General features: G+C 46.0%; 1 long non-coding RNA gene across 2 annotated transcripts in view; it reads right to left on the bottom strand.

Moving 5' to 3' along the window:
- Positions 1 to 27,749, bottom strand: part of LOC132333946 (uncharacterized) — a 285,058-nt gene that overhangs the window by 234,773 nt on the left and 22,536 nt on the right. Inside the window, exon 2 of one of the 2 annotated variants that reach the window (XR_009488306.1) lies at positions 21,244 to 21,376. The exons of the other annotated variant lie outside the window; for it this stretch is intronic. This is a non-coding gene — a long non-coding RNA (uncharacterized LOC132333946). The remainder of the gene's footprint in view (positions 1 to 21,243; positions 21,377 to 27,749) is intronic. 2 annotated transcript variants of the gene reach the window in all.

Here is a 27,749-nt window from a genome sequence, read left to right as displayed (position 1 = left end):
AGATGCTGTGCTGGTACCCAGAGCCCAGAAGAGCAAAATGATCCAAACCTGCCCCAGGAAAGGGCCAGGGTGGGCTGGGTGTCTTCAGGAAAAAACACAAAGCTTTGAACCACAAGTGTGGAAAAGAGAATAACGTGTCCTTAGGGCACAAGGCTTACATGCAGCATGGACAGATCTCCTCTTGTTTTACATTAAATGGTTATTAAAACTGCACCAAAGATTTAACTGGAAAGGACAGAAAACCTGAATTCACTTGCCCTTCATATCAGACACACAGGAATGAACTACCTTAAATCAGACCAAAGATTTTCTTCCCCAGATATTTAAGAAAAAACCCTGCAGGTTTAAAGCTCAGAAATGCTTCTTGAAGCACTTTTCCATAGTAACTGATGTCTGCTTTTCTGTGGTGAATTTCTTTCTGCTGCTCATATTGACTTTTACTTTGATTCTTTCACAGGATGGTAAAAAATTCACATACAGATTTTTGTAGATGCTGATGTTTGTGAGATTATTTGCCCTTTGTTTCAACAAAAAAAAAAAAAAAGGACAAAACTCTCCAGGCAAAATGCAGAGAGGATCCCATTATTCCACCAAGAGCAGCAATGAAAGAAACTCTGACAGATTTCCCAGAGCTGGGCAGACCACAGGAGCCAACAAAAACAATGCCAGGGCACAAAACTGAAATCTTAGTCTGAAATCAAATCAGGTTTGTCAAAATAGCATTTCTTAAACAATTAACAGTGACCTGGCTCAGGTTCCAGAGTGAGGAAATGCTGATGGCAGCTTTCAGGAACATTTCAGTTTGTCAGGGCAGAGGGGGAAGAAGCTCTAATTACTGCCTACAAATGTGTGCATTAGCGTTTGCATTGAAAACTGTTAATTACCTTGAATTGCTAGCAGGGTTTCATATGCTTTAGGGTCAAATAAGAATAAACACCTGTAGCCAATAAAATTTTAGTTGTCTCTCACACCTCGGAGAGGCTGAACTGCTGCTGACTCAGCAGGAGCAGAAATGGAAGTGCTCTGGCAAAGGAGCTTCAGAAATCCCTGTTTTGGAGAGCACACACGACAAAGTGCAATAAAACCCTGGGACAGGCTGCTTTCTGGGTTTGCTTTTTGAAAAATCACTAACATCTAATAAGAAGGAGAGAATTCCCAAGCCCAGCACGATGATGTTATTTCAGCAGCTAAGCCTCGGAATTAACTTGTAATGGAAGTGCTCCTGGCACTGGAAAGAAGCCAAATTGTGACACTTCAACTTCCAAGACCTGTTTGCTGAACTATCCCCCCAAAACTGCAGCAAACCATTGCAGGTATTTCATTTATTTTCTGTATCTTCAGGAATTTGCATCGACCTGCGTGCCAATAAAATTCCTGGAGAAGACAGATGGGTACACAAAAACCAGACAGCAATATTCCAGAGCTGCTGGTTGTCTCATTTTTGAGGAACACAGATAATTGTGAGACTCTTTGTCACTAAAAACCACCACCCTGAAGGAAGGGGTTTGTCTTTCTTTCAGGAACAAATTAGGTCACAGCCATGGAGCAGACAGTGGAGCAGCCTGAGCTGGATCTTTAATTAGCAAATGGCTCACAGAATTAGCTCTGGGTTTTGTTCCTCCTTTCCCCCAGCCCTTTGGTTTATGGAAATGTGTGCTCACATGAGAACCAGATTACCAGGACCCGTTTGTGTCCCAGTGCTCACACTGATTGCCCTCGACATCCATGGGAGGGCAGCTCCACCAGGCCTGGGAGAGCCCCAGAGCACCAGCACTGCTTCCAGTTTGGGGATCATCTGCAGCCACAGCAAAGTGGATTTAACATTCAGGACTACTGCCCCTCCTTCTGCCCGCTCAGGAGTACCCAATTCACTGCACAAAATGGACAGGGAGAGATGAAAGCCACCACCTGCTGCCCAGACAGAGCTCATGGCTCACCTCGGGCTCAGGGGAGGATGCTGAGCCCCCTTTTTGTGGATATTGAACTCCCCAGCAGTTTCCACCCATTCCATCCCTTAACACCGACCATAATTCAGTTTGGTGCCCTTAATTTGCTACGTTTTGTGTTCCTGAGGAGCATTCTGCACTGCAGGATTTGCTGCTCACTTGAAGACCCTCCATTTGTGCTCCCCAGACGAGCCCTGGCTGCAGTGCTGATTGAACATATTGCCAGTGCTTCAGTGACATATTTTCCTGGGCTCTGGAGGTGTGTGTGTCTCACTGCTGGTGGTTTGTGAATGTTCATGCACTGATCCACATGGAAAGCACTGAAAAAGCCATTAAAATGTAAACTGTGAGGCATCAGTAACAATGGCTTGGCAACATTATGACATCATAAAGAGGCAGAGGCAGGCAGGACAAGAACAGTCACCTCAGAAATGACAAATTTTGGAAAGGACCAAAATGTTCAGTGGTAAAGGCTGGGGGAGAAAGCTGGGAAAAGAAAAGGTAGGGGAAAACAAAATGAAAAAGGAAGCTAATAAGCATGAGACTAATAAAATTATAACAGAATGATAAGGACTGATGGGGAGATTCAAAGCAATTAGAACATACAAATCTAATGTTATTAAATAAATGCACAGGAAGGAAATCCACCCAATCGATTTCCTAAGGCTGCACAGGCACTGGAGGGACTAAAGCAGTGACAATGACAAGAAAATTCAGACTAAAGCATGAACACCTGACCAAGAACCAGCCAGTTGTTACTGAAAAGACAGGAGAAGGGTGAGGAGGAGCCAGCTGGGGTGGGAGGAGGGGTCAGCAGCACGAGGAGTGCATCCCCTCCATGGCCACAAATGGGAGATCTCATTGGAGACACCTCAGCAGATGCACAGGAAATTGGGAACTGAAATAATTGTGCCACAGCAGGCATTTAGGCAACAACTCTGGAGTTAACTCCCTCTGGGGAAAAACAAACAAATCCCACCCACACCCCCAAATCAATCAATCAATAAATCCAAAACCTACTCAGAGCTAAAATGTAAATTCTAGAACCTCTGACAGAAGTTCCAACAGAAATTTCAATGAGAGGTTTTTAGCTCTAAGGACTGAAATACCCCTTTCTTTCAGAGGTGTTTGGCATATGACAAAAAAGAGAATAGAAATATTCCTCTGTCACCACTTACAACTGTTAGATAACAGATCTTAAATTTCCAGGGTTAGCAGGTTGTCATGAGCCCTATGTTAACAGAAGGAGAATTTTATTCTCGAAGACACTTGCTATTTCTGGAAGTTAAATAAGATATTCCAATAAAGTAGAAAAGATCAAGCAGGAAAATTGATATTCCATCTCTCCTTCTATACTGATCTGCAAGTTCTGTATTGCATAAGGTGAGACAATTAAACCCCTTTTCTTTTTTTGGGCAGACGTTTATATTCCAACTGCACCAGGAGCATTTTGGATCTTGATTAAATATGTTGTTAACCATGCTTGCCACTCAGCACAATCTGTGGATTCCTAATGTCAGAGCAACACTGAAATGGCCAAACTTGAGAAAAGTCACCTTTTATTACAGAATCCTTCAGTTTTGTACAGAAGGACATTCAGGAGCTCTCCAGCATTATTTTCTTTTCCTACTGCTTTCATCTTAGTCAATAAAACCTCTGCTCAAAAAGAAACTTGTCTTTTGCTCCCCACCCAGGCAGCTCTGCAGGGCTGCACAGAGAGGGCTTCTCCTCTTGTCCAACCTGTGGGCTCTGGGCCTGACTGCAGAACTCCTGCCAGGCTTTGGCCACAATAATTTATCCATGAAACCTGAATGGGATCACAGCCTTCGTGGTGCACGTGAGATCTTTCAGAAGGGATTGGGGGTCAGAGGTGCTCCTGGTGCTGGTAAGAAAAATAAAATTTCTATGGCCAGGAGCATTTCAAGCAGAGTTTTTTAATGAATCCTTTTTTCCAAGACTGTGCAAGCCTCTTGAAGAGTTTCAGCATTTTTCTGCACACCAACAATTGTCCCTCCTCAGTTAAATCTGATCATCCCAGTCCCTGGTTTTGGCAAACCCTCCCCACTAGTTAAACCATTGCCTGCTAAGGACAACAGAAACTGGCAAATTTAAACTGAAACTCTTTAGAACTCTCTGAGCATTCTGCAACATTAAATTAAGAGTGAAAATCAACTGCAAATCTTCCAAACCAAACAAAACTCAATTAGAACTCAATTCTCATTTTATACTTTGCACTGAAACACCTTTGGAGGTTTGCTGGCTCTCTTTCAGGGCACTGCCATGGAAGGAGCTCCTTGTCAGAGCTGACAGAAAGCACTGGGGGTATCATAAATATCACTGGAGAGCTCCTGAGCACTGGGCTGGTCTGGGGAGATCAGGGATGAGCACACCCAGCACAAAGCTCAGCAGTCTGGAGCAGCAGGGAGCTCTGAAGGCAGAGCTGGAGTTTGGTCCACCTGCCCTGCAATAAGCCAGCAATGCCCAGGCTGAGAGCACTTGGGGTTCTGGGGACACCTGGGGGTCACACAGGACAGAAATTGTATTTTCTCCTCTCCCACAGAGCTTGGGAGGTGCCCACGTTCCCACAGCACCTCCTGAAGGGCCCCATAACAAAGTAAACTGTGACTTCCTAGAAAACATGGTTCAGCTGAGATAACACATGATCAGGTCTGGTAAGATTTTAGAAAATCCAGCACAAGATTCATTGCACAGCAGAGTTCTGAGAAACACTTGATCCTAATTGAATGTTTGCAGGGAAATTCAGATGGTGTTTTATAGCACAATTTTATGCATCATCAATTAGCAATTGAACCCGTTTCAAACTCTGAACTCCTGAAAGCATCAAGCACAAAGCAAACTCTGCAGCCCAATTCACTTCAGAACAAACTGACAGGTAATGCTGAGCCTGGTACAGCTCCTGAAGAACTCTTCCACGTTGCTGCCACACACACAAACCCAGCAAAGGAGCCCCACACAATGACAGCAACGGCAGAAAAATGAACCCTTCCTCATGCCAAGGATGAGAAGTTGAACCACACCTTCTAAACAAGTGGCTTTTCAATTAGTGCTTTGGATTATTCATATTTATATCCCCCAGGTGCTTCTAAAAATCCTCACCAGAGCTGCAGCAAACTCTTACTTTATATTCAAATTTACTGATTCAAAATCTCTATAATTCTGCTCTGAGGGCCCACAGGATACTGGTCCATAAGGTGACCTTGGTTTCTCTATCCCACTGGTTCTTGTAACAGGAATTGAGGGGAAGACAAGACTAAACACCAGAGAAATGGGAAAAATGCACAAATTCACTGCAGATTCTCCCTGAGACAGCCTTTGCAAATTAGCTGATGCAGTCTAACTAAACTTACATGGGAGTAACTATCAGCTCTTTATTAATATTTATTCTCTGTGTATGATTTGCTGTCAAGGACAGAACAGTTAGAGACTGGGTCCTGTGATCTGAGTCAGAATCAGGGCTGGCAAGAACAACAAAAATAAAAATCACACCACCACTTAAAGAGAATTAGTATGCACACTGATATTTTCTTCATTTTACCTCAGCACAGGAAGAAAAGTGATCTCAGACATCAGGAACCCTGCCCTGGATTAGCAGCCATTGGAGCTATTAACAAAACAGTGCACCTGCTTCTGAATAAGAACAAGACAGGGGAAGAAAAAAGGCAAAACCCATCCCATTTCTAGCTTGGATTCCAATGTTTTCTTTCACCTTTCCAGCATTTTTATCAAATAACTATTTTTTTTTTTACTTTGTAAACCTGAGAGAGAACAACTTGATGTTGGTACTGTACTTTATTCTTATGAAAATGTCAAGCCAAGTAAGGAAGCAATAAAAAGCAAAGAAGAAATATGATGAGAATTTATAATATGATCTTAGTAGGCATCTTGCTTCTCTGATGCTCAGTGTTGTCTGCAAAAATACAGAGCCAGATTAATGAAAGGTGTGAGAAGAAAACATTTCTCCTGTATTCAGTTTTAACCAATAAAAGAGCTCATCCAGCACCAGCTCTCAGTACTCCACAAAACATATTCACCTTTCATTTCTGTGTGGATAAAACAGCAAGTGCAACTATTTAGCACTTCTCCATATTATTGAAATGAATATTTTCCCTGGGTATGTTTCTGTGGAGTGGTTTTATGGGATGGGGAGGGGGCAATGAGAGCCTTGCCCCAGCTGGGAACTGCAATCCCAGCCTGTGCCACAACACCCAGGGCAGCCAGGGCAGCCTGGCAGGGCTGAGCCAGCCTGTGCAAACCCAGGGCACACAGGGAATATTCCTCTGTCTGCTCTGGGGTGCCCTGACCCCTGGGGGGCACTGACTGACCCTCACTCATGGAGAAAGTTTCCCAGACTCCAAGACAGACTGGAACCCACAGAAGTGTGCAGTAGATTATAGAGAGCAGTGTGGGTGTGTCACTGGGTGAGACATTGAGGGTTTGGGGTTTTTAGTGTGCTGGGGATGGGAGCAAGAGGGAGGGCACAGGGTGTCATCCTGGGCTTCTTCTTCATCCTTCTTCTTCCTCCTTCTCCATGGGTTTGGGTGGCATTTTGGAATTGGGCAGAAAAGTCCCATTGAGGGCTCTGTGGGATCAGTTATTGGGTTAAAAGGGGAAATAACCCAGGTGTCAGCCCTTAATTGGATAGGTTAGTCTTAAAAGCCCTTGTACCAAGAGATTGTGGCCATTCTGTGCCTTCTGATGAAAAGCTGCAGAACTCACAGCAGTGAGACTGTGTTACTGATAAGAAATAATAAACACTGAGTGTGAACATGAAATATCATCTCAAGTGCCTTCAATCCAGCCCCAGAGAAACCCACAGCTGGGACCCCAGCAACTGGGACCCCCCAGAGCCCTGCAAAGAGCCAGGCCAGCAGCAATGCCAGCCAGGGATGCTCCTCCTGCAGCCCCTCTGAGCCCTGCTGGCCAGGGCAGCCCTGGCTGTGCCTCCTGACTGCAGGCAGCACATTTCCCCTGCCTCAGCTTCTGCTTGACACCTCCTGCTGCTGGCTGATGGTGAACTGAATGCTTCCAAAAGCTCAGAGGAAACCTCCCCAGCACTGCAAGCAGCATCCAGTGAGGGGCACGTCTCATTCTGAGAGCCTCAGTTCACTCCTCTCCGCTGCAGACTAATAACTCCAGTTCAAGTTTCCACTCAATTCAGCCAAGATTATTATTTCCATTTTAATTCTCACTTCCACTCCTTCTCTCATTCTTACCTGGTACTTTCCATCCAGCCCTTTTGATTTCTCTGTTGGTTCATGTTATATTGTTAAAGGTGCATTCCACACCCTATTAGTCACTGTCCCCTCTGCACTGCAAACTCAAAGAGCCCCACTTCAGCTGTAAAATCTCTGCACAATCTTTACAGCACGAGGCAGGCAAATCCTCCTCTCCCACCAACACAATCCATTAGTTACAAACTGTTTTTGAGATGCAGAACTGAGAGCAGGAAAGTTCAATTCTGACATCTGTGTGCTTTCCTGCATATTAGCACTTCACTTTTGGTTGCCAGCAGTATTAATTTGATTGTGCTTCATGAGAGACTTTGCTTTGTATTGATGTGAGCTACTTGAGCTAAAGACAGAGAAAAGTTCTTCCTTGCCACCCCAGCACCCCTTTTCTGTGCCATGCAGAACAGAGTGTATATTTATAATTGGTTCTGGTCAATAATAATATTTCCACATCTTGGCCTGAAGAGAGAAGCTGGAAGTTCACAGGATGTGATATTGAGAAATAGCTTTGTTCAATGCCTTCACTGTCACTAGGTAGAAATCAAACTTAGAGTTTATAATACTGACTCCACCCTTAATAACTCTGGACAGTTTTACAGATCTCCCCAGCTGGCAGTAAAAAATTCATCCTGAGAGCTCAAAAAAAAAAAAAATAAAAAAAGGCCAAAAGAGCCATCTAAAGCTGCAGTTTAGAACTCCTCTAAAAAGAAGGAAAATAATGACCCATTTGAAAAGTATGCTCAGTACAATTCATCAGACACTGGTTGAAGATAAGAGAATATGCAGGGAGTCTCAGAAGGGAGACACTGTGGATCTGCTGTCTGAATTAACAATATTCCTTTCAAAACCTGTTTCATGGGCACAGGCAGTAATCAAATAAATATTGGTATTTGTTTGTTCGTGGCTGAAAACCAGAACAGGGATTTCAGACACAGTTTTTAGGAGCAGTAAAGAAAAAAAAGATAAGATTTTTTACAAGCGTGTTAATTACATTGAATTGAGTGTGCATTAATACCCAGGTGTTGGAACAGTTGTTTTGCAAGAGGAATAAAACAACCCAGAGCAGGGAACTCCAAAGCTCTGCTCAGAGCACACTCCCATCATTCTTTTATAGTTAAGGGCTACTCCCAGGGAAGATGGCATGCTCAATAAGAGCAAGACAAGGGCATACACGAACATTTTCCTTTCCTTTATGTTCCACAAAAGCTTGCTGAGCATCTTTAAAAGGGCACTGAATACAGCTTTCAAAGTTCAAATACTTCTGGAAAGCATTAGATAAAATATTTGCTTAACAATCCAGCAACAGATTTCTCATCTTCTGACAAAAAAAAAAAAAAAAAAACCACGCTAACAAAACCCACCAACCACCCTCTAAACAACCCCAACAAACCCCCCAAAATAAAAACCCCTAAACCTGAGAATATAATAGACTAAATTTGGTGTAAGAGGAAATACATTCTATACATTATCTGCTCTAGGGTACAACTTTGGCAGGTTGAAGCTTCCTCAAGCACTGTAAACAGGAAAGAACCATGCAGACAATCAGGAAGGGGGAAGGCAGCAGGATAAACTGGATTCAGGCATCCCTGCTAATATCCCAGTGACTATCCAATAACACTCCCATATAGCAAATAGCACATCACAAACCATTCACCTTCCCCAGTTTTAGCAAGACAAGCACTGACTGTCCCTCTGTTTCAAACTCTGTAAATATTCTTCAAGAAAATTTACCAAAACCAGTGGGAACTTGTTGCCATCTCATTGCAGGGGTTCCACACTGCTGTCCCCTCATCACAAGAGTTCCATACCTTGGTGGTGTTTCTGGTGAGCAGCTCCTCAGAACCCTGCCTCTTTCTCCTTCACCAGCAGCCAACTGAGCCCAGCCCCACCCCACTCTTTTATAGCACTCTTCTTCTCATTGCTTACAGCTGTGGCCAGTTAAGGTCAGGCCTGCTCCTAATCTCTGATAATTGGCCCAGCTGCAGCTCCTTAGGGCTCAGATTACTTTCTGCACTATCTTTATTTTCTCATATTCTGTCCCCCCACAGGAAACATTTCCTTCTCCACTGGTACCTGAGGAACCACACGTACCTGGGCATGCTGGTTTCTAATGGATAACTGCCTGCTGGTGACACTGCTCTAGCTCAGAAGGCATTCTGAGAGGGGAAGGAAGACTTTACCTTGATGGAAACAAAGCCCAGCAGTCAGCAGAGATGTTAATTACTGTGAGAGGCACAGTGTAGGGCAGAGGTTTGCTCCAGATTCTGCTCCAGTGCTAGCACAGGGTAATGAGCAGTATCAGGTCACATCATCTCTCTGCAGAGCTCCAAGAACCACTGATCTCTCTTTGCCATTATTTACCAATTCCTCTTCTCTCTCCTTACATATGCAGAGGATTGTCTTGGGAAATGGCTTTATCTAATTAATGAACTTTTTACACCCCTCAGTACCAGTTATTCAGCTACCAGAATCTTGTATCCATTTCTTCCCTGCCCGTCCCCCAGAGAGATTTCCAAGCAGGTAGGGAACAGAAAAGCCCCCACTGGTCTATAAATCAAACATGCAGCACAAAAGCTGCACATCAGCCCAGGGAATCAGTGCTCAAGGAAGCCAGGGCAGTTTGAGGTGTTCACAGGCACAGAGATTGGGAATACACCAATTAAAGAGTTGTTAATTGTGTAACAAACAGCACTCCAACAGAGAGAGAGTCTTGTCAGAGAATGGGAAAAACGGAGCTGTGCTGCTCCCTGAGCACAGGGCTGAGATTAACCAGGGAAGGGCAGGGGGAGGATGGGGCAGGCAGGGCTGAGGGGAGGGAGGAAGGGAGGGAGGGATCCATGGATGGATCTGTGAATCCATGGATGGAGGGATGGAGGGAGGGAGGGATAGATCTGTGACTCCATGGATGGATCCATGGATGGATGGATCCATGGATGGATGGAGGGAGGGATGGATGGATGGATGGATGGATGGATGGATGGATGGATGGATGGATGGATGGATGGATCTGTGAATCCATGGATGGATGGATGGATCGATCTGTGGATCCTTGGATAGATGGAGGGAGGGAAGGATGGATGGATCCATGGATGGATGGAGGGAGGGATGGATGGATGGAGGAATGGGATGGATCTGTGGATCCACTGATGGATGAATGGATGGATCTGTGAATCCATGGATGGATGGATGGATGGATCTGTGGATCCTTGGATGGATGGAGAGAGGGATGGATGGATGGATGGATCCATGGAGGGATGGATGAAGGGACAGGATGGATCTGTGGATCCACTGATGGATGGATGGATGGATCTGTGGATCCTTGGATAGATGGAGGGAGGGATGGATGGATGGATGGATGGATGGATGGATGGATGGATGGATGGATGGATGGATGGATCTGTGGATCCATGGATGGATGGATGGATGGATGGATGGTTGGAGGGATGGTGCTGCTCCTCCAGGAGCACAGCCCACGCTGCCAAGAGCCTGCTCCCCTCTGTGCTGACCTTTCCTGCCGTGCAGCAGCAGCAGCAGCTCCTCTCTCCAGAGCTCTAATGCAGCCAAATGAGTCAGAAAAACCATCCTGTTGCCCTGGGCAACTGCATGCATGGCTTTGGTTTTGTGGCCATGAAACTTTCTGTAATGTTTCTGTTTGGGTGCGTGGCAAAGTGCAGATCCATTCTGGGAATGCCAGCATTAAGCAGCATTTCTCATTAGCATCCATTAACATAAAGATCATTTACAAGGCCCAAAACAATTTTATTGTTACAGACAGGAAGAATCATTTCTGCAGGCCTTTTCCTCTAGAACCTGCAATCATATTTCAGAAACCATCCAGCCTGTGCTCAAAACAAAAGTTTATAGTCCATTCCTATTTTCATCTAGTATTGAATATTTAGATGTTAATAGTATTACATTTTCATAGCTTTTCTAGTTCTGCCCCCCCATCCATAAATAAGTCATGGGAAGAAAAAAATATGATTTTCCCTTTCAAGCTTAGCTGTCACCTAATAAAATATTTCATCATGTTTGATTACATTAAGAATCTAACTTTCAATGTATACCCTCACTCCCAAAATTTCTGAATATATGTATGTTGAAATTAAGCAAGTGTGACATAGTTCTTGGTTCCCTTGGGAACAATATTCAGAGCTCATTTGAGTTGTGACCTGCTTATGCTGCCAAGGAGTATTAGTATTTTTGCTGGATCTTTAGAATAGAGATATGGAGTGAAGGACAAAGGCAAAAAATAAGACTCTAAATTCACAGATAAAAAGCAGATGAGATACTGCTCTGTTTCAGAAGGCAGTGCTGGCTCTTTATGGAATCTGCCCCATTTGGTAAGCTCTGCTGAAGAGATTGCTCTTTTTCATAATAAAATGTTGTAGATGAGCTGTGCATGGAGAAACCAACAGCACAACGTGTGCTCCAAGGTGTCTGATGAGGTTTCAGTGAAGAATTAAGGATGGAAATTAACCTCAGGGATTATTTTGCAGAATGGATGGCAGCTCAAAGTGGACAGAGGCTACAAGGCTGCCTTTTGTCTGCTGCCACAGCTCAGTCACAAGGAGCACCCATAACATCATAAATGGAATTTCTGCTGTTGTCAGCTCTGCTCCAGCACAGGGCTGGGGACAGCTGAGCTCAATGGCTTGTTCACTAGAACAAGCAGTACTTAACTACCTGTATATCCTTCCTTCACCTCAGCCTGACTGCTGAGCTCTCCACCTGACACCTCACCCTCTCAGTCCACTGCCAAGCACAAAATCCACACCTCCAGACACACCGTACAGATTTTGGGATTAGGGTCTCCTCCTTTTCCCCCTACTTTCTTCCTGTGAGTTCCAGGTAGGATAAGGCCAAGGAGCAATTCTCCATCCCTCTTCTCCAACCTGCCATGGGCTCCATTTCCTCCTTCCAGTGCCTTCCCTACCCTCCTGGAGAGCTGCTCTGAGCTCACACATGTTTCATTTCAGCTGGTGCCATTTGATGCAGTGACTCACTGCAGTGTTTATCCCATTTCTGAAGCAAATAAGCATTTACCACATGGGAAAGTTGTGTTTCCATAACAGAAATTACATTTCAAAACCTCTTGATAGACAGGCTGGGCTTGGGAAGGCTTGAGGCCCTGCCTGACAGTGCAAACCCTGGACCTGTGGGTCCCTGGGTCACCAAAATAAACTCTGCCTGAGCTGCAGCTCTCTGAAACCTTCCTCAGCTCTGGCCTGGCTCTGGGCCCAGCTGACAGGTCAGAGACACCTGTTAGACACTTTGCCTCACTGGGGATGCAAAGGAGTTTTCCCCCAGTGCAGATTATCAGTGCATTCCTGTTAAAGCAGCCTCGTTTTTAATACTGCTCTGAATCATCTTAAGCTTCTTGCACTGCCTCATGTGACAAGAACAGACACTTGTTCTCAAACATGAAAACGAGTCAAGGAAAAAAACCAAACCTGTTTCAATAAGAACTGCAAATATGAATGTGTTCCTTTTAGTTTGCACAGCCTATATAAGTTTGCCTCTCTTGTCTTCATTTTTTTCCACTAAGAGGGAACAGTGGACTTGTTCCTCCTGAATAGGGATAATTTATGATTACCTTGTTTTATTTTATTATTTTGCTGCCTTAAGTTCTTGTTTACAATGCCTCTTCTGCAGCAGAACAAAAATCCCTTTAAAGTTCAACCTGCTAAATTAATAAACTGTGTTCTCAGTTTTAGTTCCATGCTGAATGGAGCTGCATAAAATTGTTATAACACACCCATAAAACAGCAGCAGATGCAATATGTTCAAAACGATTATTTTCCTTTAATTTTGTAAACATACAGAAAGTTTGCATTATAGCCTACCCTTAAGCACATCCCTGCTGTAAATTAAAGATGTGCCAAATCAGCTCCAAACACATTCTGCAGTAAACAAACACTGGGACGTGGGGCACTGCAAGATGAGAGCAGCAGAGGAGAAAGCAGTGGCCAACACAGAGCAAAGCATCTCACAACTCCAGAAGCATTTCTGCCTCTCTGTGTGTTTGGGCACCACAGCCACGCTGTGCTCAAGGTTTTACACAGTGTGCATGAGGTCTGCAGGGCTGTTTCACACAGAAGACAATAAGAAAATTATTATTATTTCACTCTGGGACTCCAGTGAAGGGTCTCAAAGGCTCAGGAAATATCTGAGATGTCAGGGTACAAAATAAAGTGGAATTGACCCAAAGAGGATTGTGTGCCAAAGAATGAGGAGTTGGGTGCTTTTATTAGCAGTAGTAGCAAAGTTTCTGTGTGACAGACAGCTCTGACAAAAGTCCATTAAAAGTTCCAGGATAAGTTATCTGCTGATCAGTAGAAAACTGAGTAAACTAATATGAAACTAAATATTGTGTTGATTATACACTAAATACTGAGGCACAAAGCACCAAGACCTCTGAAATATGTAGGATCTGCTCTAGAAGAAGTAAATATCCCAAGGTAACAAGAGAACACACATTTCTGTGTGCTTTCATGCTCCAGAACAAGTCCATGGCTATATATAACATTTGCATATGTTTTTCAAAAGATACATTCACCACCCTCATCTGCTCTAACTTAGCATTGAGCAAGTGTTCAGAATTCATGCAGTGCTTCATAAACTTGGCAGCACTAAAAACTGATCCAAGCCTCAATCAAGGTAACAGGAGATGGTACCCTGACCCCAATTAGCCTTGGATCAAGCCTTAGGAGAGTGACCAACGTTCTGGGCAGTCTCCATCCCTGGGTCCAGGCAGAGAGCAAACCATGAGCACCCCACAATGGGCAGAGCTACTCAGAATGAACACAAGACCAGACACATCTTTTTTTTTCATTAAAACTCTGCTAAGTCAGGCTTGCCCTGTTGCTGAACTAAACCTCAAGGTAATCTTAAAAAAAAAAAAATAAATTACATGCCAAGAGAAAAGAAAACAGAGTGGGTGACCTGGAGCAGCTGCAAATGCAGTTCAAGGCTCTGAGTCAGACTGAGCTCCTTTCCTTTTTCCTCTCCATCCTCCTCTCCATCCTCCTCTCCATCCTCCTCTCCATCCTCCTCTCCATCCTCCTCTCCATCCTCCTCTCCATCCTCCTCTCCATCCTCCTCTCCATCCTCCTCTCCATCCTCCTCTCCATCCTCCTCTCCATCCTCCTCTCCATCCTCCTCTCCATCCTCCTCTCCATCCTCCTCTCCATCCTCCTCTCCATCCTCCTCTCCATCCTCCTCTCCATCCTCCTCTCCATCCTCCTCTCCATCCTCCTCTCCATCCTCCTCTCCATCCTCCTCTCCATCCTCCTCTCCATCCTCCTCTCCATCCTCCTCTCCATCCTCCTCTCCTCTCCTCTCCTCTCCTCTCCTCTCCTCTCCTCTCCTCTCCTCTCCTCTCCTCTCCTCTCCTCTCCTCTCCTCTCCTCTCCTCTCCTCTCCTCTCCTCTCCTCTCCTCTCCTCTCCCTGATGATTTTTGAGCTCCCCTGACCCTGTTTCTCCTCGTGGGCAGCTCTGCACACACAGGGACAAGCAGGGCAGTGTTTTTGTGTCCCACCCCACCCCAAAATTGCCCCTCAGCCCTTCAAAGAGCAGCAGCTCCCTGGCTAAGCCTTGCTGCACACCAGTACTCAGGGTCTGAGCCCTGCCTGCTCTCTCAGGGCACAGCCTGGCTGCTGCTCAGGGCTGACCCAGAGCTCCCAGGCTGAGTGAGCAGAGCTGGCTGCCAGAGGCACCAAGGAAGAGCTGTCACCAGGGCCAGAGAAGGACACTGAATGCTAATTATTTGCCATGGGTTTCTCCTTTCAAGGAGACATTGCTGACTTGCTGGGATGGTTAGCAGAGCAGGAGCAGCACGTGGTTCTAGCCCTTCATCCCTTACCCCAAACTCAGGGTATAAACTCAGGTTTAAACCTGGTCAATGAGGTTTAAAAATTCCTGTTTAATCAGACAAAGAGGATATGGACAAACTGCCAATAATTTTTCTGTATGTGGGGTCTCTGTACCACTCAAAAGAGGCCGGTTCAGAACAGCACCTTCTGTTTTCCTGACCCTCTGGGCTCTTACAGAATCTTTTCAATGGAAACAGGAATTTCTCCCAAGGATATGCTCTTGACTTCCTCTTGCACTAATTCTTCCTGAGCAGTGAGAGTGCTACAACCCCTCAAACACTTCACACTGCCATCTAAAGAGATCACTTGTAAGATGCCAGGCCCAAGGAAGGTCCTTAGAATTTCTGATGAGACTTCCATAAATTTACAAGTTAAATCAGTTATGAAGAAATTGTTCCACTCACATTTCAAAGACTATTTTTTATAGAGACACACACACACTCGCCACAAGAAGAATGTAATGAGAATTTCTTTTATTCATGAAGAAAACAAAGGCAGAAAAAGTCACATTTGAAAATATAACCAGTTTGAATCAACACATTAAGGAACTTCTGGCACACTCTGGGAAACTGGGGGGAAAGAGGGGGAAAACAAGAGGAACATCAAACTTTCAGCACACACAGAGCACTGCACAGCTGAGCAATGTAAAACCTCAGCACACTAATAAATACAGGCCTTGGGAAGGTGTGATGCATCCATGAGTGAGAATGGGGGCATTTGCACTTGGGTGTAAGGAGTGGATAGAACACAAATCCCAGCGGGAGGAGGAGCTCCCCCTGCACGTGGGCACAGTCCCATCTGTAGTTTTGGGCTGTTTTAAACTTCAGCCAGCTCAGAGCAAATCCCCACAGTCGCCAGTGGAAACCCGAATTTCTGACAATTATGGTGGACAAAATATGGTGATGTGCTCGGTGGTGTCCAGGGAAGGAGGCAGGAAGATGCAATTTCTGGAGCAGCCTGTGAGGTGTTTAACCAGCCCACAGCCAGTGCCCGGAGCCACCAACTGCCACAACACAAAACACTGAAACCAGAAGCCATTCCTCCCTAACTTACCCAAGAAACCCCAAGTACTAAAATCCTTCCAACTTGCCAGAGGCTGAGGTTTTCCTCAGCTGGAAGGTTAAATCCTGGCAGCAATGCCACTGGCACCAGCTTAGATTTAATCACCTTTTTCTGACACCTCCTTGTTTTAGAGGGGAGGGAAGGAAAAGCTCCACACCTACACTGAACTCCAAAGGACGTGGACATTAATCATAGCTTGTTTTTTTAAAATTTCTTTTGGATAAATAAAGGTTTTAATTGTACAGGTCCAGGTTTGTTCTGTTTGTTTCCTAATTAGAGGAAAATGGCAAGTCTCCCAACCTAAGCTCTTTCCCTCTGAAGAATTTAACAATGCATTTGGACAGGCACATATATTTATTTGGAGGCTGCACAATGAATAAAATCCCTCTTGCACTTAACAGAGCAAAGTTTGCCAGAATTCAGTGTGTGAGCCAAGGCTCCACACTCTGCTGATGGCAAAAATAGCTCTCCCTGCAGTCCAGCAGTGGATTAGGAGCATTGCTGAACGTGCCTGGAAACACCCACCACACCTGCTGTTTGTTATGAGTGGCTGCACTGAGAACAGACACGTTTCAACTGTGGAAGAAGGAAAAAAAAAAATAGGAAAAAAAGAAAGAAAAAAGTTTGTGAGTGGGAAAATAAGGACAAAGATGGAAACTGTGATTTCTGAAGTGTTTCTGCTGAAGGGACTCAACTGAAAAGTGCAGCATACAAATAACTTCCACCCAAACCCCTCAAGACACAAAAACTTTCTGTGAAGACACTTAGAGAAGTTTGGTAGAGCAGGTTATCAAGCAAAGTGAGGTGAGGAAACTGAAGGAGGCCAGGAGCAAAGCCAAGAAATCTCAATTGCAGTGCCAAGGCAAATGACCAGAGTTCTGTACTCGGTTAAATCCTGACTAACCCATGCTGAGCACAGAAAATTCTCTGAGTATTTAACCAGGGTAGAAGTAACATCAGGACTCCCTCCTCCAAGTTGCACAGAATTGCTTTTCAGCTTCTACTTGCATGAGAGCACTGAAACACTACCAAAGAACAAGGATGAGGATGCCAGCACCCTACATGACAATTTACTCAGAAAGATAAAAACCACCCCAAACCACCCAAACACTGACAATCTCCTACTGCTTTTGCCAGTAATGACAATGAGACCTGACTCCTGTGGCCTTGTCCTCCTCCATTTGTTAGGCTGAGCCCTTTCCCTGAATGCTCCCTCTTTCTCCACCCTCTCCCCATCTCCAAGCTTTTCTTGAGAAAATCTTTCTGCAACTGGCACGAGCAGCTGCACCATTCCTGCTCTGTGCACAGCACCATTCCTGCTCCGTGCACAGCACCATTCCTGCTCTGTGCACAGCACCATTCCTGCTCTGTGCACGGCACCATTCCTGCTCTGTGCACGGCACCATTCCTGCTCTGTGCACAGCACCATTCCTGCTCCCTGCACAGCACCATTCCTGCTCTGTGCACAGCACCATTCCTGCTCTGTGCACAGCACCATTCCTGCTCCGTGCACAGCACCATTCCTGCTCTGTGCACAGCACCATTCCTGCTCTGTGCACAGCACCATTCCTGCTCCCTGCACGGCACCATTCCTGCTCTGTGCACGGCACCATTCCTGCTCTGTGCTAGGCACCATTCCTGCTCCGTGCACAGCACCATTCCTGCTCCGTGCACAGCACCATTCCTGCTCTGTGCACAGCACCATTCCTGCTCTGTGCACAGCACCATTCCTGCTCCGTGCACAGCACCATTCCTGCTCTGTGCACAGCACCATTCCTGCTCTGTGCACGGCACCATTCCTGCTCCCTGCACGGCACCATTCCTGCTCTGTGCACGGCACCATTCCTGCTCTGTGCTAGGCACCATTCCTGCTCTGTGCACAGCACCATTCCTGCTCTGTGCACAGCACCATTCCTGCTCTGTGCACAGCACCATTCCTGCTCTGTGCTAGGCACCATTCCTGCTCTGTGCACAGCACCATTCCTGCTCTGTGCTAGGCACCATTCCTGCTCTGTGCACAGCACCATTCCTGCTCCCTGCACAGCACCATTCCTGCTCCCTGCACAGCACCATTCCTGCTCTGTGCACAGCACCATTCCTGCTCTGTGCACGGCACCATTCCTGCTCTGTGCACAGCACCATTCCTGCTCTGTGCTAGGCACCATTCCTGCTCTGTGCTAGGCACCATTCCTGCTCTGTGCACAGCACCATTCCTGCTCTGTGCACAGCACCATTCCTGCTCTGTGCACAGCACCATTCCTGCTCCCTGCACAGCACCATTCCTGCTCCCTTCACAGCACCATTCCTGCTCTGTGCTAGGCACCATTCCTGCTCTGTGCACAGCACCATTCCTGCTCTGTGCACAGCACCATTCCTGCTCTGTGCTAGGCACCATTCCTGCTCTGTGCTAGGCACCATTCCTGCTCTGTGCACAGCACCATTCCTGCTCTGTGCACGGCACCATTCCTGCTCTGTGCACGGCACCATTCCTGCTCTGTGCACAGCACCATTCCTGCTCTGTGCTAGGCACCATTCCTGCTCCGTGCACAGCACCATTCCTGCTCTGTGCACAGCACCATTCCTGCTCTGTGCACAGCACCATTCCTGCTCTGTGCTAGGCACCATTCCTGCTCTGTGCACAGCACCATTCCTGCTCTGTGCACAGCACCATTCCTGCTCCGTGCACAGCACCATTCCTGCTCCCTGCACAGCACCATTCCTGCTCCGTGCACAGCACCATTCCTGCTCCCTGCACAGCACCATTCCTGCTCTGTCCACAGCACCATTCCTGCTCCCTGCACAGCACCATTCCTGCTCTGTGCTAGGCACCATTCCTGCTCTGTGCACAGCACCATTCCTGCTCTGTGCACAGCACCATTCCTGCTCTGTGCACAGCACCATTCCTGCTCTGTGCACGGCACCATTCCTGCTCTGTGCACGGCACCATTCCTGCTCTGTGCACGGCACCATTCCTGCTCTGTGCTAGGCACCATTTCTGCTCTGTGCTAGGCACCATTCCTGCTCCGTGCTAGGCACCATTCCTGCTCCGTGCTAGGCACCATTCCTGCTCCGTGCTAGGCACCATTCCTGCTCCGTGCTAGGCACCATTCCTGCTCTGTGCTAGGCACCATTCCTGCTCTGTGCACAGCACCATTCCTGCTCTGTGCTAGGCACCATTCCTGCTCCCTGCACAGCACCATTCCTGCTCTGTGCTAGGCACCATTCCTGCTCTGTGCACAGCACCATTCCTGCTCTGTGCACAGCACCATTCCTGCTCTGTGCACAGCACCATTCCTGATCCGTGCACAGCACCGTTCCTGCTCTGTGCACAGCTCTGGAGGTGCTGATGGAGATGATGCCAGCATGAACTTTGACTTTATTCACCTCTACCAGCAGGACACTGATCAGATCTCAGGTGCTGACCTGGCTTTTGGTGAAACAGGTCAGTGGGCACCTCTTTCAAGAGGAGCTACACAATTACACTGCAGATCAGACAGTGGTTCTTTCTTTTTCCTTGAAAGCAGCCAGACCAGCCCAGAGCTCTCTGCACAGCAAAAATTCTGCTGTCCCAGGATCTTTGTTGTCCAGGTATTGTTATCATCCACTTTGGATTGTGAGAAATGAAGCCCTGCGCAGAAAAGACATTCACAGGAAATCTGCACAGATCCAGACTTTCAAATGAGGCCTCCAAAGCCTCCCAAATATCCAATCTGTAAGGTCTTCTCCTCCCCCTCTGGGCAAAGGTCCTCAGTAAAAGGAACCTTCCTGGTTTTATTCAAGTTGAGGTATTAAAAAGGTCCTGTCCATTTGTACTCAGCCTGGGACAGTGCCTTCAGCCTGGATCCTCTGCACATCAGCCTGGGCTCTACTTCAGTCTTCTCTTTGTCCAGCCAGCTTTTCTAACATTCTTCCAAATTAAACCATATTTTATTTAAACCATATATTATTTAAACCAATTAAACCATATTTCCCCCACTCTTTTACCCTACAAACAACCACCACAGGAGAATGTTCACCCCTCAATACATTTTCAGTATTTTCTGTCTCCTACAGCACTCTCTGTGTATTCTCCCAATTCCAAACCTGCCTTTGCACCTCTCTAACCCATCATAAAAAAAAGCAAACCCCTTTTATTTGTATTTTTGTATGACTTGGCTTTGAGTCTGGCTTCCACACTCTCAGCTGAAAGGCAGAGCTGCTCAGAGCTGTCAGCAGGACAAAGTCAGGCTGAGCTGGGCCATGATTTATGCAGGTAGGGCCAGAGCTGTCAGCTCCCCTGGCCTGACAGTGGGGTGGAACTCACTGCTGAAAACTCAGATTCACCACATGACAAATCCAGCTCTGCTCCCAAAATGACAGAATGCAATATGCAATTCAAAAAACACATTTTCAGTAGCACAACAGCAGGATAAATAAATTGGGAGACAATCTATATTAATATACTGGAAGCCTGAAAGCAGACTGCTTATTTCTCCCATTTAGATTCATAACAGAGGCTAAAATATTTTGCTTAAACAGAGACACAATAAAGAAAAAAATCTGCACTTTGATTTATGATTTAAAGAGAGACCACATGTATTCTAATATTACTATTTATTAGAATTTCCCACAACTGTGACAGAATCCAATACCTTCAAAACACCAAAATGCAGCTTGACAAAGCTCCCTCCCCTCCATCCCAAGCAGGATTTATGTGGCTGAAGTTGAACTTGGGTTATGAAATGATGGTTTTGCCATCACTCCCCAGCAGTGCCTCAGTCCTCTGACGAAAATCAGGATTTAAACCCTGTGGTGGTCCCCACTGCAGCTCCTGTATTGCTGATCAATCAGGGAGGGAAACAGAGTCCTGCTCAGCTGCCAAGGAGAGAACTCTACACCAAAAGTAGAGTTTGGATCCTAATCCTGCTTGGGGACTCCAAATCTTGCTGCAGTGGCTTCTTGCTGACACCACCAGAACTATCTTAGGAGATACTTAGCTTTTATATAAAGTGGGTATAATTCCTGTATGATGCAGGTTATAATGCTTAGAAATATTATTTTTGGCACTCTCTGAAGTTTACAAGCAAAATATCTACAGCTGAAGAACTGCCCAAATCAGCTTAATATAAACTGACCTTAATTCAAGGGGAAGGATGGGCATTAATCTATGTGAAGAAATTCAGGGAAGGTTCTTTGGCAAAGCGAGTTTCCTTCACATGATCTGTCCTGCAGCCTCCTCTCCTCAGTTCACAGGCTTTGAAATAAGTCCTGCACACAAGAATCCCAGACAATTAACAAGAAAACTTTAAGAAAACTTAACAAGAAAAGGGGTTCAAGTTTCCTGAATGAAGAGGAACAAAAATGTCCCCATCATCTCAGCCACGTCCCCATCATCTCAGCCACGTCCCCATCATCAACGTCCCCATCATCTCAACAACGTCCCCATCATCTCAGCCATGTCCCCATCAACAACGTCCCCATCATCTCAACCACGTCCCCATCATCTCAACCACGTCCCCATCATCTCAGCCATGTCCCCATCATCTCAGCCACGTCCCCATCATCTCAGCCACGTCCCCATCATCAACGTCCCCATCATCTCAGCCATGTTCCCATCATCTCAGCCACGTCCCCATCATCTCAGCCATGTCCCCATCATCTCAGCCATGTCCCCATCACCTCAACGTCCCCATCATCAACGTTCCCATCATCTCAACCACGTCCCCATCATCTCAGCCATGTCCCCATCATCTCAGCCATGTCCCCATCATCAATGTCCCCATCATCTCAGCCATGTCCCCATCATCTCAGCCACGTCCCCATCATCTCAGCCACGTCCCCATCATCTCAACCACGTCCCCATCATCTCAGCCACGTCCCCATCATCTCAACCACGTCCCCATCATCTCAACCACGTCCCCATCATCTCAACCACGTCCCCATCATCTCAGCCACGTCCCCATCATCTCAGCCACGTCCCCATCATCAACGTCCCCATCATCTCAGCCATGTTCCCATCATCTCAGCCATGTCCCCATCATCTCAACAATGTCCCCATCATCTCAACCACATCCCCATCATCTCAACCACGTCCCCATCATCTCAAACATGTCCCCATCATCTCAACAACATCCCCATCATCTCTGCTGGTCCCTGTCCAGGCTCATGCCCCTGGCAGCTCTGTGTGCAATCCCCTCCCAGCCCTTCCAGCCCTGCCCTGTGCTGGAGCACACCCACCCTGCTGTCAGACTGGGACTAAAAGGAGAAGCTCTGTGCACAACAAGGGCATTCAGTGGTTTCCCTTCTTGGGGTGCCTCTGCCAGGAAAGACACAATCTGGCAGGAGCACTGGGAGCCAGGCCACCAGCTGGGGAAGGCACAGGGACAGCTTTTCTGCACAGGCAGCCACTTCTTCCTTCAGAGTGCAAGAAGGGCTGGCCAGGGAACCCAAGGCTGGTGTTATTTACTGCTCCTGTCCTGACACAGATAAAATGTACAGCAGGCAGCAGCACTGGGGGTATCACTGCACAAACACTTCAGCACCCGTGGATGTGGACAGCAGTCTGATCTCCTGCCCAAGTAACAAACCTGCATCCTACACACCATGTAGGGGAGCTGCTTTCTGGTTTTTAAATTAGTGATGTGGAGGTTGTAAATAAAAACAAGGGAGAAGTGGTTCTCTGCAAATAGTAAATATGCATTTCTTATGGTGTTTGCTGAAGATTCTGCTTCGATATGAGTAATTCACTTTTAATCCATTTACTCCACGCTCTGAGTAAGATCAGACCTAAAGGAAGGCTCTCCATCACTGACATACAGACAAAAGCATTAAGCTGGCTTGAGACATTCAGGATTTTCTCTCAGTTCATCCCCAAGCTCCCTTTTTTAGGGATTTCTGAAATATATTGGTGTCAGTGAAATACCAGTGCATGCCATTCCAAACTGTTTTGCTAACCAAATTGAAAACAAAATTCCAAATAAGTAACTATCTCTGAGACAGAGTGACAGGAACTTTTTCCCCTGGTGGAAGATGAAGTGGGTAACAGTTGCTTGGGGGTTTTTTATGGACATGTTCAGTGACATGTTTATGAAAATTAGATATTAAAAGCTCAGCACCTAATTCCTCATCTTAAATAAATTCTCACGATTCTCAAGGAGAGTTATGGAAAGTTCTGTTTTCTTGAAAAACAGCCCACTACTCAAGTCAGCTTTTTTTTCTTAGCAATATATATAACTTAAATTTGAGAATTTTTCAGGGTGCTCCTCCTTTTCCATAGCTCCAAGCAGCTGGCAGCAGTCCTTCAGAGTTTCAGATGAAGCTGAAGGAGTTTTGTACAAGCTGACACTTCATTTTATGTACACCTCAACTCTTAAAATAAAACCAACTCTCCTATTTATTTACTTCTCTGAAATAAGCACCAGGCCATGAATCTGCAAGCAAATGCTCAATTATAATCCCTCAGCTAATGTAGAAAATCCTCAGCATTTCATTTTATTGCATATTATAACGATAGGGACAGGGCAAGTGCCTCCAGTCATTACTCAGCCTGATCAAAGAGATCCAACCTGGTACAAGTGAATTACACTCTCCAGTCCATTTCTGCCTTGGCACCCATTAACCTCTTCCTTTTGAGAGCTCCAGCAGGTTTGGTTTTGTATTTAGATCAAGGTTCTTTCATTATCAGTTAGTTTATCACACGCTGCTCTAAAAATGTGCTCTCCACACAGGCTGCAGTTAGAGAGCTCACAAATGAAACAGCAATCTTGTGTGGGTTGGACAAAACATCACTGTGGAGAATAAGGAGGTCATCAGTGATGGAAATGTAATTCAGCAGGGACCTGTCCACTGCACAATTACAAATAAAGGCTTGAAAGCCACACGTGACAGGAACAAAACCCATCCACTCCTACTGGTAAGCCAAAGCAGAATTTACTTTACTGCCTCTGTAACACCTCTGGAGCATCTTCCTCCACAGGAAACCCAAGTGAACTGGGCACAGGAGGGAGCATGCAGAGCACAGAGTGCAGAAAAGGGTCAGAGAAGAGAAATTGGGAACAAATTCTGACCTGGGAGAAAACTGCTGCCCATGCTCTGTGTCTGCAGAAAGGTTTTTACAGAAGGGTTTAAAGAACATGCAGGGACAGGGCACAGGGGATGGCTCCCAGTGCCAGAGGGCAGGGCTGGATGGGGTATTGGGAATTGGGAATGGGTGGGCAGGCCCTGGCACAGGTGCCCAGAGCAGCTGGGGCTGCCCCTGCATCCCTGGCAGTGCCCAGGGCCAGGCTGGACAGGGCTGGGAGCACCTGGGGCAGTGGGAGGGGTCCCTGCCATGGCAGGGGGTCTGGAACAAGGTGATCTTTAAGGTCCTTTCCAACCCAAGATGTAATTTCAGGCATTGAAATTAGTGATGCCTTACATTTCCTTTCCTACATAATTTATTATGAATATTTAGCATCTCTCTATTGCTCCCTTTCTTCACTCTTCTCACAATACACACATTTTCATTTGCCCTTCCATCTCTCTAAAACTAAGGGGAGAAGAACCTACCCAGAAGCATGCAAATAACAGCACAGCCATGCTTATTTATTAATAAAAATTAAGGAATGGAATGTGATCCAGTGAACAGGATGTTTTAATAGAGGAGCCTTAGGCAGCAGCAGAACATGAGCAGAGTACCCTTCTTTTAGTCAAGCAATTTATAATGGCTTGCACAGCCCCTGTGGGAGCCCAGGGCAGCTCTCTGCACTCAGCTCAGGGGAAGGAAACACAAATGCTTTTTGCAGATGTCTGAAACACTCCTGCCAGTCCTAAAGTGGTGAGCTCTCTCTTTATCCCTCCAAAACAAGATTAAAAACAAACAACAATAACAAAAAACAACCCAACAAAAAACCAAACAAAAAAAACCAAGCCAAAACCCCAACCAGGACAGCAGCTGGAAATTGGTGCCATTGTTCCCTGACTCTCCCCCCTGTTTTCCTGGCTGGCACTCAAGCCCCCAAGGGCCCAAGGCAGAGCATTCTGCTGTCCAGCCTCTCCTGCTCCCTGCTGCCAGGGCTGCAGGTGAGCATCACTTGGGCCCCTGGGTTTGTTTGCTCTCTGTTTCCCTTCTTTGCCCCTCTCCAGTGGGTTAGCATGGCAAACAGCCCACAAGGAACAACTGAAATTAAGAGTTTTGAGTTAAAACTGGCCCGAGGGACTGAGCACTGTACTCACCAAAAGTCAGATCTGCTCCTACCTCCAACAGACCCAGTCTGCAAAAGCAGTGAGAGCTCACCTCAGAGCCACCCTGAGCTTCTGGCCCTCACCTTGTCCAGCTGGAAACACGAGAGGAGATGGTGTGGAGCACACAAACAGGGCAGGAGGAGCTGGTGTGGAGCACACAAAGAGCACAAGAGGAGATGATGTGGAGCACACAGATAAATAACACAGGAGGAGCTGGTGTGGAGCACACAAAAAAATAGCACAAGAGGAGCTGGTATGGAACTCACAAACAGCACAGGAGGAGCTGGTGTGGAGCACAAATAACACAAGAGGAGATGATGTGGAGCTCACAAATAACACAAGAGGAGATGATGTGAAGCTCACAAACAGCTCAGGAGGAGGTGATGTGGAGCACATGAATAAATGGCACAAGAAGAGATGATGTGGAGCACACAAAGAGGAGCTGGTGTGAAACACAAACAGCACAAGAGGAGATGATGTGGAGCACAGAGATAAATAACACAGGAGGAGCTGGTGTGGAGTACACAAAAAAATAGCACAAGAGGAGATGATGTGGAGCACAAATAACACAAGAAGAGATGATGTGGAGCTCACAAACAGGGCAGGAGGAGCTGGTGTGGAGCACACAAACAGCACAAGAGGAGATGATGTGGAGCTCACAAACAGTTCAGGAGGAGGTGATGTGGAGCACACAGATAAATAACACAAGAGGAGATGATGTGGAGCACAAATAACACAAGAGGAGCTGGTGTGGTGCACAAATACCACAAGAGGAGATGATGTGGAGCTCACATATAGCTCAGGAGGAGGTGATGTGGAGCACACAAACAGGGCAGGAGGATCTGGTGTGGAGCACACAAAGAGCACAAGAGGAGATGAGGTGGAGCACACAAATAACACAGGAGGAGCTGGTGTGGAGCACAAATAACACAAGAAGAGATGATGTGGAGCTCACAAAGAGCTCAGGAGGAGCTGGTGTGAAACACACAAACAGCACAGGAGGAGATGGTGTGGAGCACAAATAACACAAGAGGAGATGATGTGGTGCACAAATAACACAAGAGGAGCTGGTGTGGAGCACAAATAACACAAGAGGAGATGATGTGGAGCTCACAAATAACACAAGAGGAGATGATGTGGTGCACAAATAACACAAGAGGAGCTGGTGTGGTGCACAAATACCACAAGAGGAGATGATGTGGAGCACAAATAACACAAGAGGAGATGATGTGGAGCTCACACACAGCTCAGGAGGAGGTGATGTGGAGCACACAAAGAGCACAGGAGGAGATGATGTGGAGCACAGATAACACAAGAGGAGCTGGTGTGGAGCTCACAAACAGCTCAGGAGGAGCTGGTGTGGAGCACAGAACCTTTCTGGCCTGGGCTGTTCCCTGGCACTCCTGCCCCTGGGCACTTCCTTCCCACCCAGAGCTGCAGGCTCACAGCCTCGGGGCACAGACTGGCTGCTGCAATAAGATTATTTGGAATTATGAGAGGCTCCCTCCAGTTGTTTTAGAGGATTTAAGTCTTGCCAGAGTCTCCTGATGCACAAAGCACTGGGAGGTTACAAGCTTCCATTTCAAGGGGATCCTTGCTTAAAATCCTCCCTTTACAGATTGACAACAGCTTAAATATTTGATTTTGCACTACTTAAAAAACCTCTGCTGCTAATAGCAATATAATCACTAAAGCAGCTCCCAACCAGTGAATGCATGAAAAAAACCCATATATGAGAGCATGTAAGCAAAAGTTACAGAGTTGAAACTCCTTAGAAATTATACAGTCCCAAAGGAAAAAAAATAGTATTTAATAAATTTTATTTTCAGGTTAACTGATTTTATAACCTAAATTATTTTTAAACAACAAAGCTGGAAAAAAGAATAAAATAAAAATCCAGGCTTAATTTGATCATGTCTCCAAATTTCATTTGACTTTGAGCATGCTAAAAGGGAAAGAACAAAGATGCAAATCCTGGTACTATTTCTTTGTAAAACACAAACAAAAATATTTTGTATTAATAATTTAAAATATTCTTCATCTACTCTAAAGCAAGAAACACTGTGATGCCTTTTTTTAATGGTATTTTTGGCAATTAAAATTACTCTTCCCCAAAGCCTTAACGATTTCTTTGTTTCTCTTGTGCAGGTGAAATTCCCATAAGGAAAAGAGTTAGCACCAAAATTCAAGATGATCTGTCTCATATTCCAGAGACACTGATAAATTTTTTTCATTAAAAAGAATTCAACACTCTGTGCACCCAGCACAAACAGAAGCTGTATTTCACATTTCACTTTTTGATTGTAATTTATGCACAGAATTTGCCTATTGTGACAAGCCCAGGCTGGAAAGGAGTGAGAAAGCTTTGCAAAGTGGAAATGCTGATTTAAACACTGCAACCCACGTGCTGAGACCTTTA

This window comes from Haemorhous mexicanus, chromosome 14 (genome assembly GCF_027477595.1).
Source record: "Haemorhous mexicanus isolate bHaeMex1 chromosome 14, bHaeMex1.pri, whole genome shotgun sequence".
NCBI lineage: Eukaryota > Metazoa > Chordata > Aves > Passeriformes > Fringillidae > Haemorhous > Haemorhous mexicanus.
This window is presented reverse-complemented; position numbering and strand designations above follow the sequence as displayed.